General features: G+C 37.9%; 1 protein-coding gene across 3 annotated transcripts in view; it reads right to left on the bottom strand.

Moving 5' to 3' along the window:
* Positions 1-14527, bottom strand: part of CYRIA (CYFIP related Rac1 interactor A) — a 55885-nt gene that overhangs the window by 23870 nt on the left and 17488 nt on the right. For all 3 annotated transcript variants that reach the window (XM_053973950.1, XM_053973946.1, XM_053973948.1), the window contains exon 3: positions 14142-14210. The gene's annotated coding sequence lies outside the window, so the exon portion shown is untranslated. The remainder of the gene's footprint in view (positions 1-14141; positions 14211-14527) is intronic.

Genomic DNA, 14527 nt, shown 5'->3' on the forward strand with positions numbered 1-14527 from the left:
GCAAGATTCAAAAAATTATCTTGGGGAAACTGGCTGCTCACGTCCTGTACAGGTACACAGTGTAAAAAACTGTGTACATGTGGTGGTGAATGAAGTTAGAGCCAAATGGTAGCTGGCACCAGTGGTGTTCCCCAGGGCTCAGTACTGGGGCCAGTCCAGTTAATATATTTACCAGGGATCTGGACAAGGGGATTTGTAGTCGTGAGGCCACACCTCAAGTGCTATGTCCAGTTCTGAGCCCCTTGCCACAAGAAAGGCATTGAGGTGCTAGAGCATGTCCAGAGAAGGGCCATGGAGCTGGGGAAGGGTCTAGGGCACAAATCTGATGAGGAGCAGCTGAGGGAACTGGGGATGTTTAGCCTGGAGAAAAGGAGGCTCAGGGGAGACCTTAACATTCTGAACAACCACCTGAAAGGAGGCTGTACCCAGGTGGGGTTTGGTCTCTTCTCCCAGACAACTGGCATTAGGATGAGAGGACATGGCCTTGAGCTGCACCAGTGGAGGCTCAGGTTGGATACCAGAAAGGATTTCTTCATGGAAAGAGTGGTTAAACACAAGAACAAACTGGCCAGGGAGGTGGTGGAGTCACCACTCTAAACGTGCTCAAGAAACAAGTGGACATGGCACTTGGCTCTAGTTGGCATGACGGTGTTCAATCAGAGGTTGGACTGAGTAAACTTGGAGCTGTTTTCCAACCTCAATGATTCTGTGATTGATTGCACTCTCAGTCAGTTCACAGACGACATCAAGCTGGGCAGGAGCGTTGCCCTGTTGGAGGGCAGGAAGGTTCTGCAGGGGATTTGGACAAGCTGGACTGATGCTGATGGCAATGGTATGAGGCCAAGTCCTGAGTCCTGCCCTTGGGTCACAACAACCCCTGCAGTGCTACAGGTTGGGGAACAGTGGCTGGAAAGCGACCAAGAGGAAAGCGACCCTGAGGGTGCTGGTCAGCAGCAGCTGAACATGAGCCAGGGCCCAGAGTGGCCAGCAGGACCAGCAAAGTGGTAACGAGCAATAAGACAAGAGGAAATGGCCTCAAGTTGCACCAGGGAGGTTTAGATTGGATATTAGGAAAAATTTCTTTTCTGAGAGGGCACAAGCACTGGCACAAGTTGCCTGGGGAAGTGGGTGAGTCAGCATCTCTGGAGGTATTTAAAAGACTTGTAGATGTCGTGCTCAGGGACATGGTGGATTTGGCAGGATCGGGTCAACATCTGGACTCAATGAACTCAGAGATCTTTTTCAACCTAAATGATTCTATGTTTCTATTACTTCTTCCCATCAAATTCCACAGTAGGTTTCTTTTTAATAATCTCTTCAATTTTCTTATAGTTGAGAATATTTGCATGGATATAGTATTGTTACTATCTTCAGTTGTTTTACTGCTAAGTGTTTATTTAAATCTTATAAACAGCAGTTGCATTGATGAAAAAAATACAACACCTGATATTTATTAGTCTCTGTTGTGCAAATACTGTTAGTCTTCAAAAATGGTATTACTTCTCTATGGACTTCATTCTAAAAATAAGTTTAGAAAGGACTAGTTATACTAAGAAAAACATTAAAATAGCATACATTTGTGTTGAGGTGATAATTATACAAAACCTCCAAAGATATTTGATAATGAAGTATGTACTGTATTCTCTAGAAAGGCATAGATAAGACAAAAACATAACCAAACTCTTTTCAGAAGGCAAGCCATATTCATTTTCCAGGAAAAAGAAATTATCCCTAATGCTGGCCTCTAAACACTGGATTTATAAGGTTTTCATAATACAAACAACATACATAAAGAGCACCAAGTGGCAAACTGTACACAAGCAAAGAAAAATCAGTGCCACACATTCCTTAGGCACGTGAAGTGTAAACAGACAAAAACAAATTCCAACAAAACTCAAAGCCAGAAAATAGATATAAAGAAGAGAAATGCAGAATAAGAGAAGAAAGTTGCTCAAGGTGAAAGTAACTCAAGATAAAAGAATCATTCCCTCTTTGAACAATCATTTTATTAAAATTCCTAGTTAAAGAACACTTCCAGCCAAGAGCTTTTGCTGTTAACTGATATGCAGATTGCAGGACACAATTAAAACCTACAAAAAAGTGATGCAAGTCAAAGGGAATTAATAAATGGGTTGTAATGACAAATATGTTTTTCAGTAATCAAAAATGTTTAAAGAGTTGGCCAACATTAGTACCTGTAGCCCCAAGGATTACAGAGCTTGGCTTGCGGTTTCTCTAAAATTAAAAGGTAAAAAAGAAAAAATTACCTTAGATGAACCTAAAACTTATCCAGCAGAGGGATTTTTCTATATGCCAACCCTCACACCTGAATTTACTTTGAACAGAACTCCTGTATATTTTCAGAGTATATAATGTCAGAGCAGCCATCATGAAAGAATGAAAACCAGGCATCCAAAATATCTGGATTTTGATTCATAGGTCATAATAAAAAACAAAACAAAACATGAACCAGACAAACAAAAAAACACCAACAAAAATGTAGAATGAAATCCAATTAAGCAATTAGAATAAAATTACATTTGAATTTAAGAAAGTACTGCTGCACTTTGATCCTTTTGCCTGAGCATAGAGTAACTAGAACAACCTAGTCTGAACATGGCGTTGCCTGCACAGATGCTTTACACAAAGCAGGGACTCAATTTCTCTGTACACAACAAATGGGGCCTCTATTAATTTTCACAGCAGGGAGACACCTTTAGAAGATACAGGACAGGTTTGGCTAGTTTGAGTGTTTCTTCCTTCAAAACCACTCTATTTTGTTCCAAGTGGAGTTTGACTTAGTTCCTCCAAAATCTTGTAAGAGAGCCACACTACCATCTTCCTCTTAAGAGTTTTCTCGTCCTCATCATCTCCCACCAAATTCATAGTGGGAAAAGAAATAAGCCATCTTAGAACTCACTCAATTTTGGAAATCTAATGATTTGAACATTTGAGAAGGTATCTGGTTTCAATATTTGTGAATATAATGAGTGAAAAATCTATGCTAGATCAGGTAAGAATCAGAATCAGAAACACGACTTTTGGGTGAAAATTCAGAAATAGAAAAAAAAAAAACGTTCCTAGTCCTTTCTGCCTGTAAATGACTGCTGATCATTCAGTCTTCTGACTATGCAACCCAGAGTATTTTTATTATACACACAGAAAATCCAATGCAAGTTTCTGAAAGACAAGATGAAAATCATTGTATTCTAGTTCTCTGGGCAACCATGGTAAAAACTTTCCTCAGAGTGGATTTTATTTTCCAGTTATTTCTTGTGCCAGTTGATAACAGGAGTAAGTCTTTGCATGCTAGCTTTCTTCTCTATTTTTCTTCTCATTTTAATACATAAATGCCAAAACAGCACATCTAATCTCAGTAAGTCAAACGTAAATCCAACAGGGACTGGATTTCTTGGTGCATGCTTCCTAGTGATCTGCTCTGAATGTGTCAGTATGTAGGATATAATGCATTTTGCCATTTTGTATTTATGGTTTGGAGGGTAATAATTTATAAGATATGCATCAGAGCAGTCTTTACAAGTATGGTTTCCTGGGAAAGGGGAAAGAAGTTAAAGAACATCTTAAAATAATAAAAGGACAATTAATTCAATCAAAGATATTGACATTAGTGGAATTAAGACAGCTATGGCTGGCAATAGTTACCAATAGCTCAAGATTTGAGGAATTAAAGATGAGATGTGGATCTTTCTAGGGATTTGCTGCTTTTAGTTAAAAAATTTGTCATAGTGGTCCTATTTAATATTTCATTACAAGCATAAGAAAACTTGCTGATCTATTACAAGGCTTCTGACAGAAATAGCAAGAATTCCACTAGAAAAAAAAATCAAAACCCACTTTAAATAAACTGGAGGATAATGTATACTTTTAAAATGTATTTAAAATTTCAGAAGAAAGTAATAGAAAAGCTTCTGTGTGTGTCTGGGTGAGGGAAAAAAAAGAAACAACAGGTAACATCCCAAACCAGCAAGTTGAGAGACCACATAACCCAGGGAAGTGATTAAGAAGGTTCTGCTGAAGTATGGAGGCACACAAGTAACAGAATGGGGCAAGAAGCTTCAGGAGGATTAATTAACCATGCATCTCTACAGGTTTCTGGACTAATAAATGTCATTTTGAGAGGCTATTATTGACTTTATGGTAATTATGGGGAGAATTAACTGAATATAAGCATGGAAACAGGAGAAATTAGAAATAAAGGAGGTTACTAAACAAGGAGAAAACAGCAAATTAAACTGATTTCACAAAAGCAGTTTCAGTGCTCTCAGGTACCTAGAAAAGGTAACTTGGAAAGTTGGATTGGAAAGTCTCTTGGAAAGTTGATTTAAGGGATAAGGGAGTACAGGAAACTTAGCAGAAAAGAAAACACACAACAGGTTATTCTGATGGAGAAGAGAGACAAAATGGAGCCTCAGAAATCGATACACCTGCATAAGCATAGGGCAGAATTGAAGAAATATATAGAGGGAGCTTTGACAAAGCACTAGAGATGAGGAAAGAGAAAATGTTATTTACTACCATAAATTTGCTAGAACACTGAAAATCTGAAAAAGCAGCTGTCAGCAGTTTACTGGCAAAAAAAAAAAAGATGGTATTTTTAAAGAGTATCTGTTGTATAGATCTGGTTTTGTTCAATACTTTTATTAGTGACAGGTAGAGAAAAAGAAAATACCCTTTTAAAATATGCACTAAGCTAAAAGGGAATTAAAATATTCTGGAAAATAGTATCATAATTCAAAATATTTTAATAAACTGGAGATATTATCCAGAAGGCATTCAATGAATACAAATGTAAATTATTCCACTCAACGATAAAACCAAATCAATCCCACAGAGGTGGATAGACTGGTAAGCAGAAAGACTGAGGAAGAAATATTTAATCATTATAGTGGACTATAAATTAAACATAAGGCAGGTTAGAAAGTTGCTAAACTCTGGAATTTTTCAATGACTGCTCTTACAGTCAAGTTAAGGGATGAGGAGTCTGAATAGTAAACAATAAAGGTTTTCTCCAAAACACTAGTCTAACCTTTAAGTATGCAGGAGTTACTGAAAAGTATAAATTTCAACAAACTCCTCCTTTTTCCTTAACTAATTCCGTATAATTTTTTAATCCTTCTGATATTATTTTGTTAGTGCACATACTTTTAAATTAAAAGACTCAATTCATTAAGGCAGAATGGGTGGGCGGCATTTTTCTGCAAAAGAGCCTGCCTTGAAAATTGTGTTAATAGACAAGCACATTAGTCCTCTTAATGATGCAAACACAAAGAGATTCTTAATTTTGCATCGTGCCTAATACTTTAAGAAGCACATTCCCTAGTAAACCTATTTTCAAATAATGTGTTTTACTTACACTGATTTGCAAGCAAGCCTTGTGCCTCAACATGAGCTGCTAAAACCACTGTAACTTTTCTGGGTATATTAACAATTCTGTCATTTGCCTGAAATGACAAACAGGGAATGACTACTATGGATGGTGTAGAATTAAAACCATCCTTTTAATTAAAAATTAGATTTCTTGTAAGTGTAAATGAAAATTGAAAGCATGTACTGACCCTGGCAGGCTCTGCAGTAATTAATTCCAATCACTCCTGGAAGCCATTCCTCGTATAGTAATGAAATTTGCACAATAACTTTTTATGAAGACAGTAAAACTGATGCACGGTAGTGACTTCATACGCTACTCTCACTTTCCTGCATGCATGTGTGCATTGCTGACTGAGCAGTGCGGATGGCGGCCGGTGCCAGAGCCACTGATGCCCGCGGGTTCCGCACCCCGGGGGGCGCACGGGCCTGCAGAGGCTCCTCGCCCGTCATCCACCACCATCATCCATGGCACGCGGAGCGCGCGGACGGGACGGCGTGGGAGCGCCCCCTGCTGCCGCACGGCCGCCACCGCACCGCCCCGGGCTTTGGAACAGCTCCAGCGAGGCACATCAATCCCCAGCCCATGCGGGCCATCCACAGCCCCTCCGGGCCACCCACAGCCCCTGTGGGCCATCCACAGCCCCTCCGGGCCATCCACAGCCCCTGCGGGCCATCCACAGCCCCTCCGGGCCACCCACAGCCCCTGCGGGCCATCCACAGCCCCTCCGGGCCACCCACAGCCCCTGTGGGCCATCCACAGCCCCTCCGGGCCATCCACAGCCCCTGCGGGCAAGCCACAGCCCCTGTGGGCAACCTGCTCCCGGCACAGGGAAGTTCTTCCTCACGTTTAGGTGGAACTTCCTGTGCATCATTTTCTGCCCATTGCCTCTTGTCCTCCTGCTGGGCACCAGCAAAGAGAGCCTGGTCCATCCTCTTGACACCCTCCCTTTTGCACACATTGATGGGGTCTACTCTCACTTTTCTCCTCTTCAGGCTAAACAGCCCCAGCTCCCTCAGCCTTTCCTTATAAATGAGGTGCAGCAGTTCCCTGACTGTCTCCATAGTTCACCTTTCCATTTAAATAAAGGCCATGGAGCCCTCACATCAGTTGAGATCAGCCCAACAGTTCCAACCTCCCTCTCCACGATCAGCCAGCAGTTCTGCACGAGCTCCAGCTCCAGGGCATGACCTTCTCTTCTACTCTTGCAGCTCAAACAAAACCCAAACTAATCCACACAATATTATAATAACCACATTTCAGAACTAATACCAGTATTAGAAACCAAATCATATTGCTTTCCCTTTCTCCCTGCTGAAACTCAAAATTTAACTTAAAAGTAACTGTGACTGCATCTGAAATGATCAGAAGTATCATTTCCACTCAAAGATTGAGTGGAACACACATGGGGGCTGCTCAGGCTTAGCACAGTGAGATCCCGAGACTGGTGAGGGTTCTCAGCAGGGCATCCCTGCCTGGCATCTCCCATGTGCCACATCAGCTCTGGCACCAGTCTAATCTATACAGAAACACTGGATTTATTTACACTTTTTCAAGAGGTATGGATTAACATTATTTCTTTTGAATTCAAGAAGCAGCTTAGAAGCTGAGAATGAAGAAATGGTTTTGTAGTCTAACTAAAAAAGATACACAGGATGAGATCTCTAATTTTAAAATGCCAGTTATCTGCTACCAAAAACAGAGGGAAGCAGTCACATCCAAGACTTTCTTACTACCTTTGCTGCATCCCATTTCAAAGACATATCATGCCTTCTAGAGCTAGGAACTATACAAGATACACTATATTTAGTGTATACACTATATTTAGGTTTAGAGCAAAATTTTAAATTTTACTTTTGCATAACCCTGTCTCATTTTCACTTGTAACTAACTTGCCATCACACTTAGAGGTGACAGAAGTCACATCTAAAATAAATACATCCTTGAAAAGGCACCATCCATTAGTTTCCGAGATAATTTCAAATTCTAAATAAGTATTTAAATAGGAAATGTAAAAATATTTTAAAACTTTGTTGAAAAACTTAAATTTTGTAAAAGTTAAACATGCAGACATGCAAACACCCACCATGTGCATGTACACAGGGGCTTGCAAATGAGCTTGCTTAACCAAGAACTCAGAACTAGCTGCTTGTTACAGAAAAAAAAAAAAAAAAGATCCAGATTTCACCTGTAACAAAATCAAAAGATTAAACACATTGACTTAACCAAAGCTTTCTGTTTGGTGACTGAAAGCTGTCTATGGGCGGAAGGAATGCCTGGGTGACTTCAGCTGCATTAAGAAGAATAAGCTCAGGTTCCTCTTATCTCATGACTTAAGATGATGTGAGTTCTCTGGAGGATGGCAGAAGGCAAATAAAACCCTGCAATTATTCCTAATTTCATTGTAAACAAATGGAAGATAAATTTTCTAAAAAATATTGTTACTCACAACACCAAAAGTCTTTGTATTCTCTTTCAATCTTCATCGTTAATTTAAGCAGCCTGTAATGCAGCACTAAAACATGTCTGCAAACTGAATTTTGGTTTATTTTCCTCTGAGCCAATTACTATTTTAGTTGCAAATTATTCAACTGATTTACTAATAAAAACAGCATAAGAAAAGCTTGAAAGATTAGGTAAAAAATACATAGTGATTAAAGATCATTAGGGTTGATGGAAAATAATGAAAATTTACTGAAGTAAAAAAAAAGTTCAAAGAACAGAGTTCTATGGACTAAAAAGAAATTGAAAGACCTAAATCAATACACATTTCAAAAGTCAAAAAATCTTTTCCATAAAAAAAAGCCTTTCAATTGCAAAAAGGATGATATTCTTTTTGTATAGACTAGTTTTTTTTAAACAATAACATTAGAAAAAAATTATACAATATAGATTATATATGCATATATATATTGGTATCAGATAAAAGATGGAATTTTATACATATACATTTTGTATCAAATACACCAAATTATTAATACTACCATCCAAACTACTTAGCAAGAAAAGAATCTTTATTACAAAAATATATTCAGGAAATAATAACTTTCAATGACAGTAGTAGAACAGGCATTTGGTGTCTACCTCACCTTTCAGATTTTCCAAAGGAGAATTACAGAATCACTGAATACTGGGAGTTGGGAAGGACCCACGAGGACCAGAGTCCTGCTCTCTATTTGAAGTGTGAAAAAGTCCAATTACAGCAGGGCCTATCTCTCTCCCATTCTGGATATATCAAACAAAAGATACTCACTATTTTCTTCAAATCAGTTCTTGAACTATTAGCTTGTTCCCAGGTCAGTGTTTGCCCAGTCACCAATCAAAAGGGCTAAACCAAAGCATTGCCTAAGCCACCAAAATTATCACCTCACTATCAATTAATATTTCATTAACTTAAAGAATCAGTGCAAAGTGACCAAGACTATTGTTTAATGTTTCAAATAAAATTAAATATGCAAACAAGATCCTTATTTTCCTCTAAGTTCAAAATTCTGTAATAAATAATTCCTACATTTTAATAAATTTAATAAAAAAACTGAACTAGCTCTAATAAACTTCTTAAAATGCACCTGATAATTAAGTTTCTTGAAAACATGCTACAGTCAACATATTCTAGGCAGGAGGAAAACTCCAATATACAAATCAAGAGAGCTGTCTGGCACCTGATTTGACTTTGGAACAGGCTGCAGTTAAGGCAGATATCCACTAAGTGGCATTAGCAACCCAAACACCTAATTTTGACAAAAAATAATCATAATACAGAACACTTTACCTCCCACAAACAAATCGATGGAAAACATTTCCTTTGAATGATTCATTTTATTCAATTTTGTCATAAGCTTTGGCATAATTCCAAACAACACTAGCAATTTCCTTTTCAGATCAAGACATTTGCAAATATTTAGCAGGATGGTCAGATTAAACATAAAACCATAATGACAAACATATTAAACAAAGCAACTAAAATATGGGCGCAATATGAGTTCAAATTAAGACACATAAAACTACAGCAAGATAAATACAGCAAAATAAGCAGTTGGGGTTTCAGAAGTGCTATAAATCAACAAGCCTGTTGTGAACTGCAAAAGTACAAAAGTCATACCAAACATTTACTTTACATAAACTTTTTAAAAAAAGATAATTCTAATAATTTTGATACACTTATGCTACCTGATTCTAGAGAGTATAAAAGATTATGACAACTGGGAAAGTAAGAAAACTACTACACTAATCATTTAAGGATTTGTTTTCAAAATATTAATTAAGGGTTAATAATTGTAAATATAGAGTTCTGAAAATTGTTTACTGCAAAAATGCCTTTAAGACCAACATAAATACCACAGAAAAGTATTAGAACAGAATGCTAATTTAAACATAGTTTTCCCCTATTCCTATTGTTTGTCCCTGGTCTTTTATCACTGTCAGTTTGTTCATACATAAACAGCTCATGAAAATAAAGGAGGTGAAAAAATCAGTATTACTGTATACAAGATTACAGAAAAATTAAATGAGCAAGTACTTCTGTCTCTCAGCCTCATCAAACCATATACTTTAAGCTTGTGAAATATCCTATATATGCACTCAAAATTCTCAGCATACTTCAATGCTACAAGGAGTAAGACATTCCTTTTCCTTTTTTTTTTAAGTAGTTTTTTTCTCCTTGCTGGCCACAGAGGAATTGCATTAGGACATACTCCTTCTTCCCTACATCCGCCTACGACAAACATTTGCTGCAAGTCAGCGACTCCAAAACCAAATTGTTTACAATTAACTCAAAAAGCCATTAAAAAATTGTTTCTTTGTTCCAGTTGGAAAGAGAGACAGCCAGATGTGTGGCTTGTTGATCTTGCTCTTTGCTGACCTCTGAGTGTAGGAAGAACTGCAGCTGAGGAAGGAAGTCAGCAAGTTGTGTTAATGAAGGTGAACATTGCAAAAAAAGGGCTTGCAATTTTTTTCATTAAAGAAAAATGTATTTGGAAGACTTTTTTATTTAAAAAGAGATAATACAAGGCCTTTTTTTTTTTCCACGGGTGAAAAATTAGAGGCTTTGTTTCAGAAGAACTAGCTGAGTTTGTGTATTTTGCTACTTCTGAAAAATTTTACTCTTAATTTCAAAAAACTTCATGAAGTTTCACTGAAGTGCCTGTAAATTAGCAGATACCTCATCATTAACAGCTGCTGGAAAACCATCATTCTTTGAGGATGTAAAACTCAGGAAAAGCCTTTTAATTTTAGGCTCTGAGTCACAGTCTAGCACTACAGACCAAAATCTGGCATAAAGCTGAATTCCAGATTGAGAGTGTGCCCAGTTCTTGGGAAAACACATCTGGCAAACAATACAAGGCAACCTCTACAATCACCACAGTACTTTTCTTCACAGTTCTCCCTGAAACACATTTATGCATTGTATCTGTAAAATACCTGGCAATGAATTAACTAGAGGTCTGTGTTGAAAACTTCATTACATGGTACTCCTCATAACCATACAGAACATGCCTGTACAAGATACTCTGTGAGATAAAAACGGTCCCAAAATCTGTACAACAACAGGTGTGAAACATTATCAACTTGCTTATAAACTTTTAATTACTTTCTAAAAAGATGTTTGAAATGCATTCTGAAATTCTACGACCACAGTGTTCCTCATTTTATCAAGATACCTGAGATGTTAGTAAGTTATCATGGCCTAAGGTAAACTAAGGACACATTTGTGTGTGATGTACAAATTCGCTCCAGAGATTCGGCTTTAGATATTAATTCTGGCACTCAACATCAATCCTTAAGCAGTTAGTGAAGCCTACTTCAGACATCCAACTTAATTGTCTGGATTAGGCTAAATGTTTGATCTTGCTCTCCCTGCATTGCTAGCTTCATCTTAAACACTTCACACTACTTTTGTTGGAAAATGATGCCTAATTCTTGTCAAGCAGTTACTATTTTAAGAACATACTTACCATGTAAAGACCTGAATATAATCAGTTCATCTTCCAACTGTCTATTATGGTATTATTTAATTAAGAAATTTTCCAATGTATTCTTAGAAAACGGGAAAATGAAAATGAAAAACAGTTTACTCCCTTCCCACCCCATATTCTCCCGCTCCCAAGGTCATTTAAAAAACAACAGTAATAGATCACCATATACACAAAATGCTTCGGAAAACAGTTATACTATTATTTAATCCGATAGGGACAGTCAAACTCTGGAGAACTCAAGTAATAATTCATGTCACATTTTTTGAAAGTTGTAAGGGATACTGGCCATTTTAAAAACAGTCTACAAGATTCAGTTTTCCTCTTTGCACTGACAGAAATGAAAACCTTATCATGTAAAGTTCCCAGTACAGCTTAAACATCGCACACTTAAAAGCACAAAAAATTGCTTCTGCTGCATTAGTATTTAGAATTTAGTATTGGCTTTTCACTTTCATATTAAGATTTTATTTTCAGAAATTTTCCTTTTACACAAAAAAAAAATCTTCATAAGTTTCTGCAGCTTATATTTGGTTAGTCTGAAAAAAATTAATCTTTAAGATCAGCAAAGTCATATTTGAGGGTTTCATTTTGAAAAAGTCTTAACTGTAAAAGGTCTAGCAGCCAACAGTTAGACTTCAAAAATATATCAGGTAAAAAGAAATTAATTAATTTTCTTAACAGGTGTAATTCCTACCAGTTTATTATTTTCTACCAATGAACTTAATAAAAACAGTGAACCATGCTATAGTATTATTAACTTTATATGGAATAAATATTTAATAGTCCATAATTTAACAAATCTTTATTTCCTCATTTCACCCCCTTTTTTTTCTTCTCCATTTCCTATTTCTTCTGTCACATCAAGAATATTAATCTCCACTCCTACCATTTTTTTTTTAATTTTTCCTTTTCATTCTACTTGTCCTAAGATCTCCCTTCAACTCATCTCAGTCCCAGTCACTGGAGTGGGTAAGTCCATGCTGGACACCTGGTCTTGAGATTCTCTCCTCTCTGGCTCAGGATCATCCTGGGCCATTAGTCTTAGTTGAAATGCTACTATAAAATTTAATAGGTATGTCACGTACATAATTCCTATTTCAACTCCCATATGACTGTAACAAAACAGGAGGTTGGAAGCTCTTTTAATGGTGAAAGTAAAACCTAAAAATAAAATATGCAAAACAGCTTTGCTGGTTGTGTATACAGTCCTTATAAGTTCACATCAGTAGTTTAAAACACAGAGAATAATTTTCTACCCTGCAGAAATTGTCAAAGCTCTGATTGCAGTCTATCATCTTAAGTCTCTCCTGCCACCCCTCCCATCCACTTCCTCCCTTGGACCTGGGTTTGTTGACCCATCCAATGAAATGAAACAGGAATATTGCTGTCTTTCAGCTACGCTGGTTCCACATCCTTTGTGACATTAAAGTGATGAATCTCTACACCTTCCTCCACTGTAGGTGGCTTTATTTCTTTTGCACAAACTTCCACATGATCAGCAATCACCTTTATTTTGACAGACTGTCCTGACTCCACCTGGATACTGATAGAAACCCAGTCAGGCTGCTGCTGTGTTGGGCTTGTTTTCGCCTGCAAATGGAAGTTTTCATGGTCTTTTGCCCACAGCACCACTTGCTGGACACCTCTCACAGCAAGCGGAATTAATCACAGCATTCACTGTTACTAAAGCAGGGTTAACTTAAAGAATCCTTTCCATAGGCAATGGCTTCTATCTCTCCGAGCACCCACTGGGTCAAAGCTACCATCTCGCACAGCCTTACTACTGACAGGACAGTTAAGTTACTATTGCCTTTCAGATTTTAGGTGGTAGGTACATGCTGCAAGCGCATGTCAAATATCCTGTCTGCTTCACACTTCCCAGCAATCCAGGAAGGGCTGGCAAACAGCACAGTTTGGGTCACAGCCAGAATCGATGCCCGTGACTCTCAGCCCTGCAGCCCCAGTGCAATTCTGACCACAACTCGGTTGCATGTGAAGTGTGACAGAGATGTCCCTCTGGTCCCTATAATCTTTGTAGAAAACACAAGAAGCCAGACTGCCACAACCTCTAGTATGTCACAAAGAAGTAGCTTGTTTTCAATGACAAATTTTCTTTTAATTACATCTACAGATCAAAACCTTCTAGTTCATCTCTATCACCCTCTGCTTCCCCCTCAGCTATTGAAGTTTGCAGCTGTTCACAACCTCTTCATGGTCCTTCTCATGTATCAAACCTTTCCTTGGAGCAGAGAGAAATAAGAAGTTTAAAGCCAATAAAACTATTTGGTGCTGCAGGTACCGGCACTGATTCCCTTGTGTTGATACCAGTACTTGTGTGAATCTGCAGTGAGCTGATGCAGAGGTCTAAACTGACAGAAGAGTAATCCTCAGGGAAGCCTTTGCAATCCCACAGATTTTCAGCAGCAAATTCCCTAAACCACCACATCCTGCTGAGTGAAGGTGTTGATGCAAGAGAAGGGGCAGACAGTACTCAGCTAACCCCTCTAGATGGCAATGAGCTAATAGAACAATTATATACCTGATCACAAAATAAAGTCCATATACTGACCATACAGAGTGGCTGGTGTGGTTTCTCTCAGGGAATATAGATATTTAGGACACACGAACTATTAGCACTTAAAATCTCAAGTAACATTGGACTCATTCAACAAACAAACACTGCATACAGCGAAGTCCTGCACACTGCACTCTTTAGCCTTCTCACAATTCACATATAAAAGGAAGAGGGTACTTAATACAAACACACAGTTATGTCTTACCTAGAAATAAAGTGGTTCCAATTCACATTCAAAATTCCAAAGAGGTGATGCTAAACATTCAATGTCCGCCTGTCATGAAAAACATTCAAGATTACACTTGGGGTTGGCTTTGCTCTTCCCTATCTCAATTTTGCAATAAAACTTTCTAGTTTAAAAAAGACATTTCCATGAGAAATGGAAGTTGTTCTATTGAAAGTGAGATTTGTAACATCCAAAAATTTTTGTAGTCATACCATTAAAAAATGCAGCTGGGTTGAAATGATCAGGTATTCAAACTAAATTTTATCCCCTATAATTCTGCTGAATAGATTCAGCAGATAACTAGGACTTTATAACGAGCTGTTCCCAAGACTGGTACAGCCAAAGGAAAATAATGTGCACTGTAA

The sequence above is a fragment of the Vidua macroura genome, chromosome 3 (genome assembly GCF_024509145.1).
Source record: "Vidua macroura isolate BioBank_ID:100142 chromosome 3, ASM2450914v1, whole genome shotgun sequence".
NCBI classification, from domain to species: domain Eukaryota; kingdom Metazoa; phylum Chordata; class Aves; order Passeriformes; family Viduidae; genus Vidua; species Vidua macroura.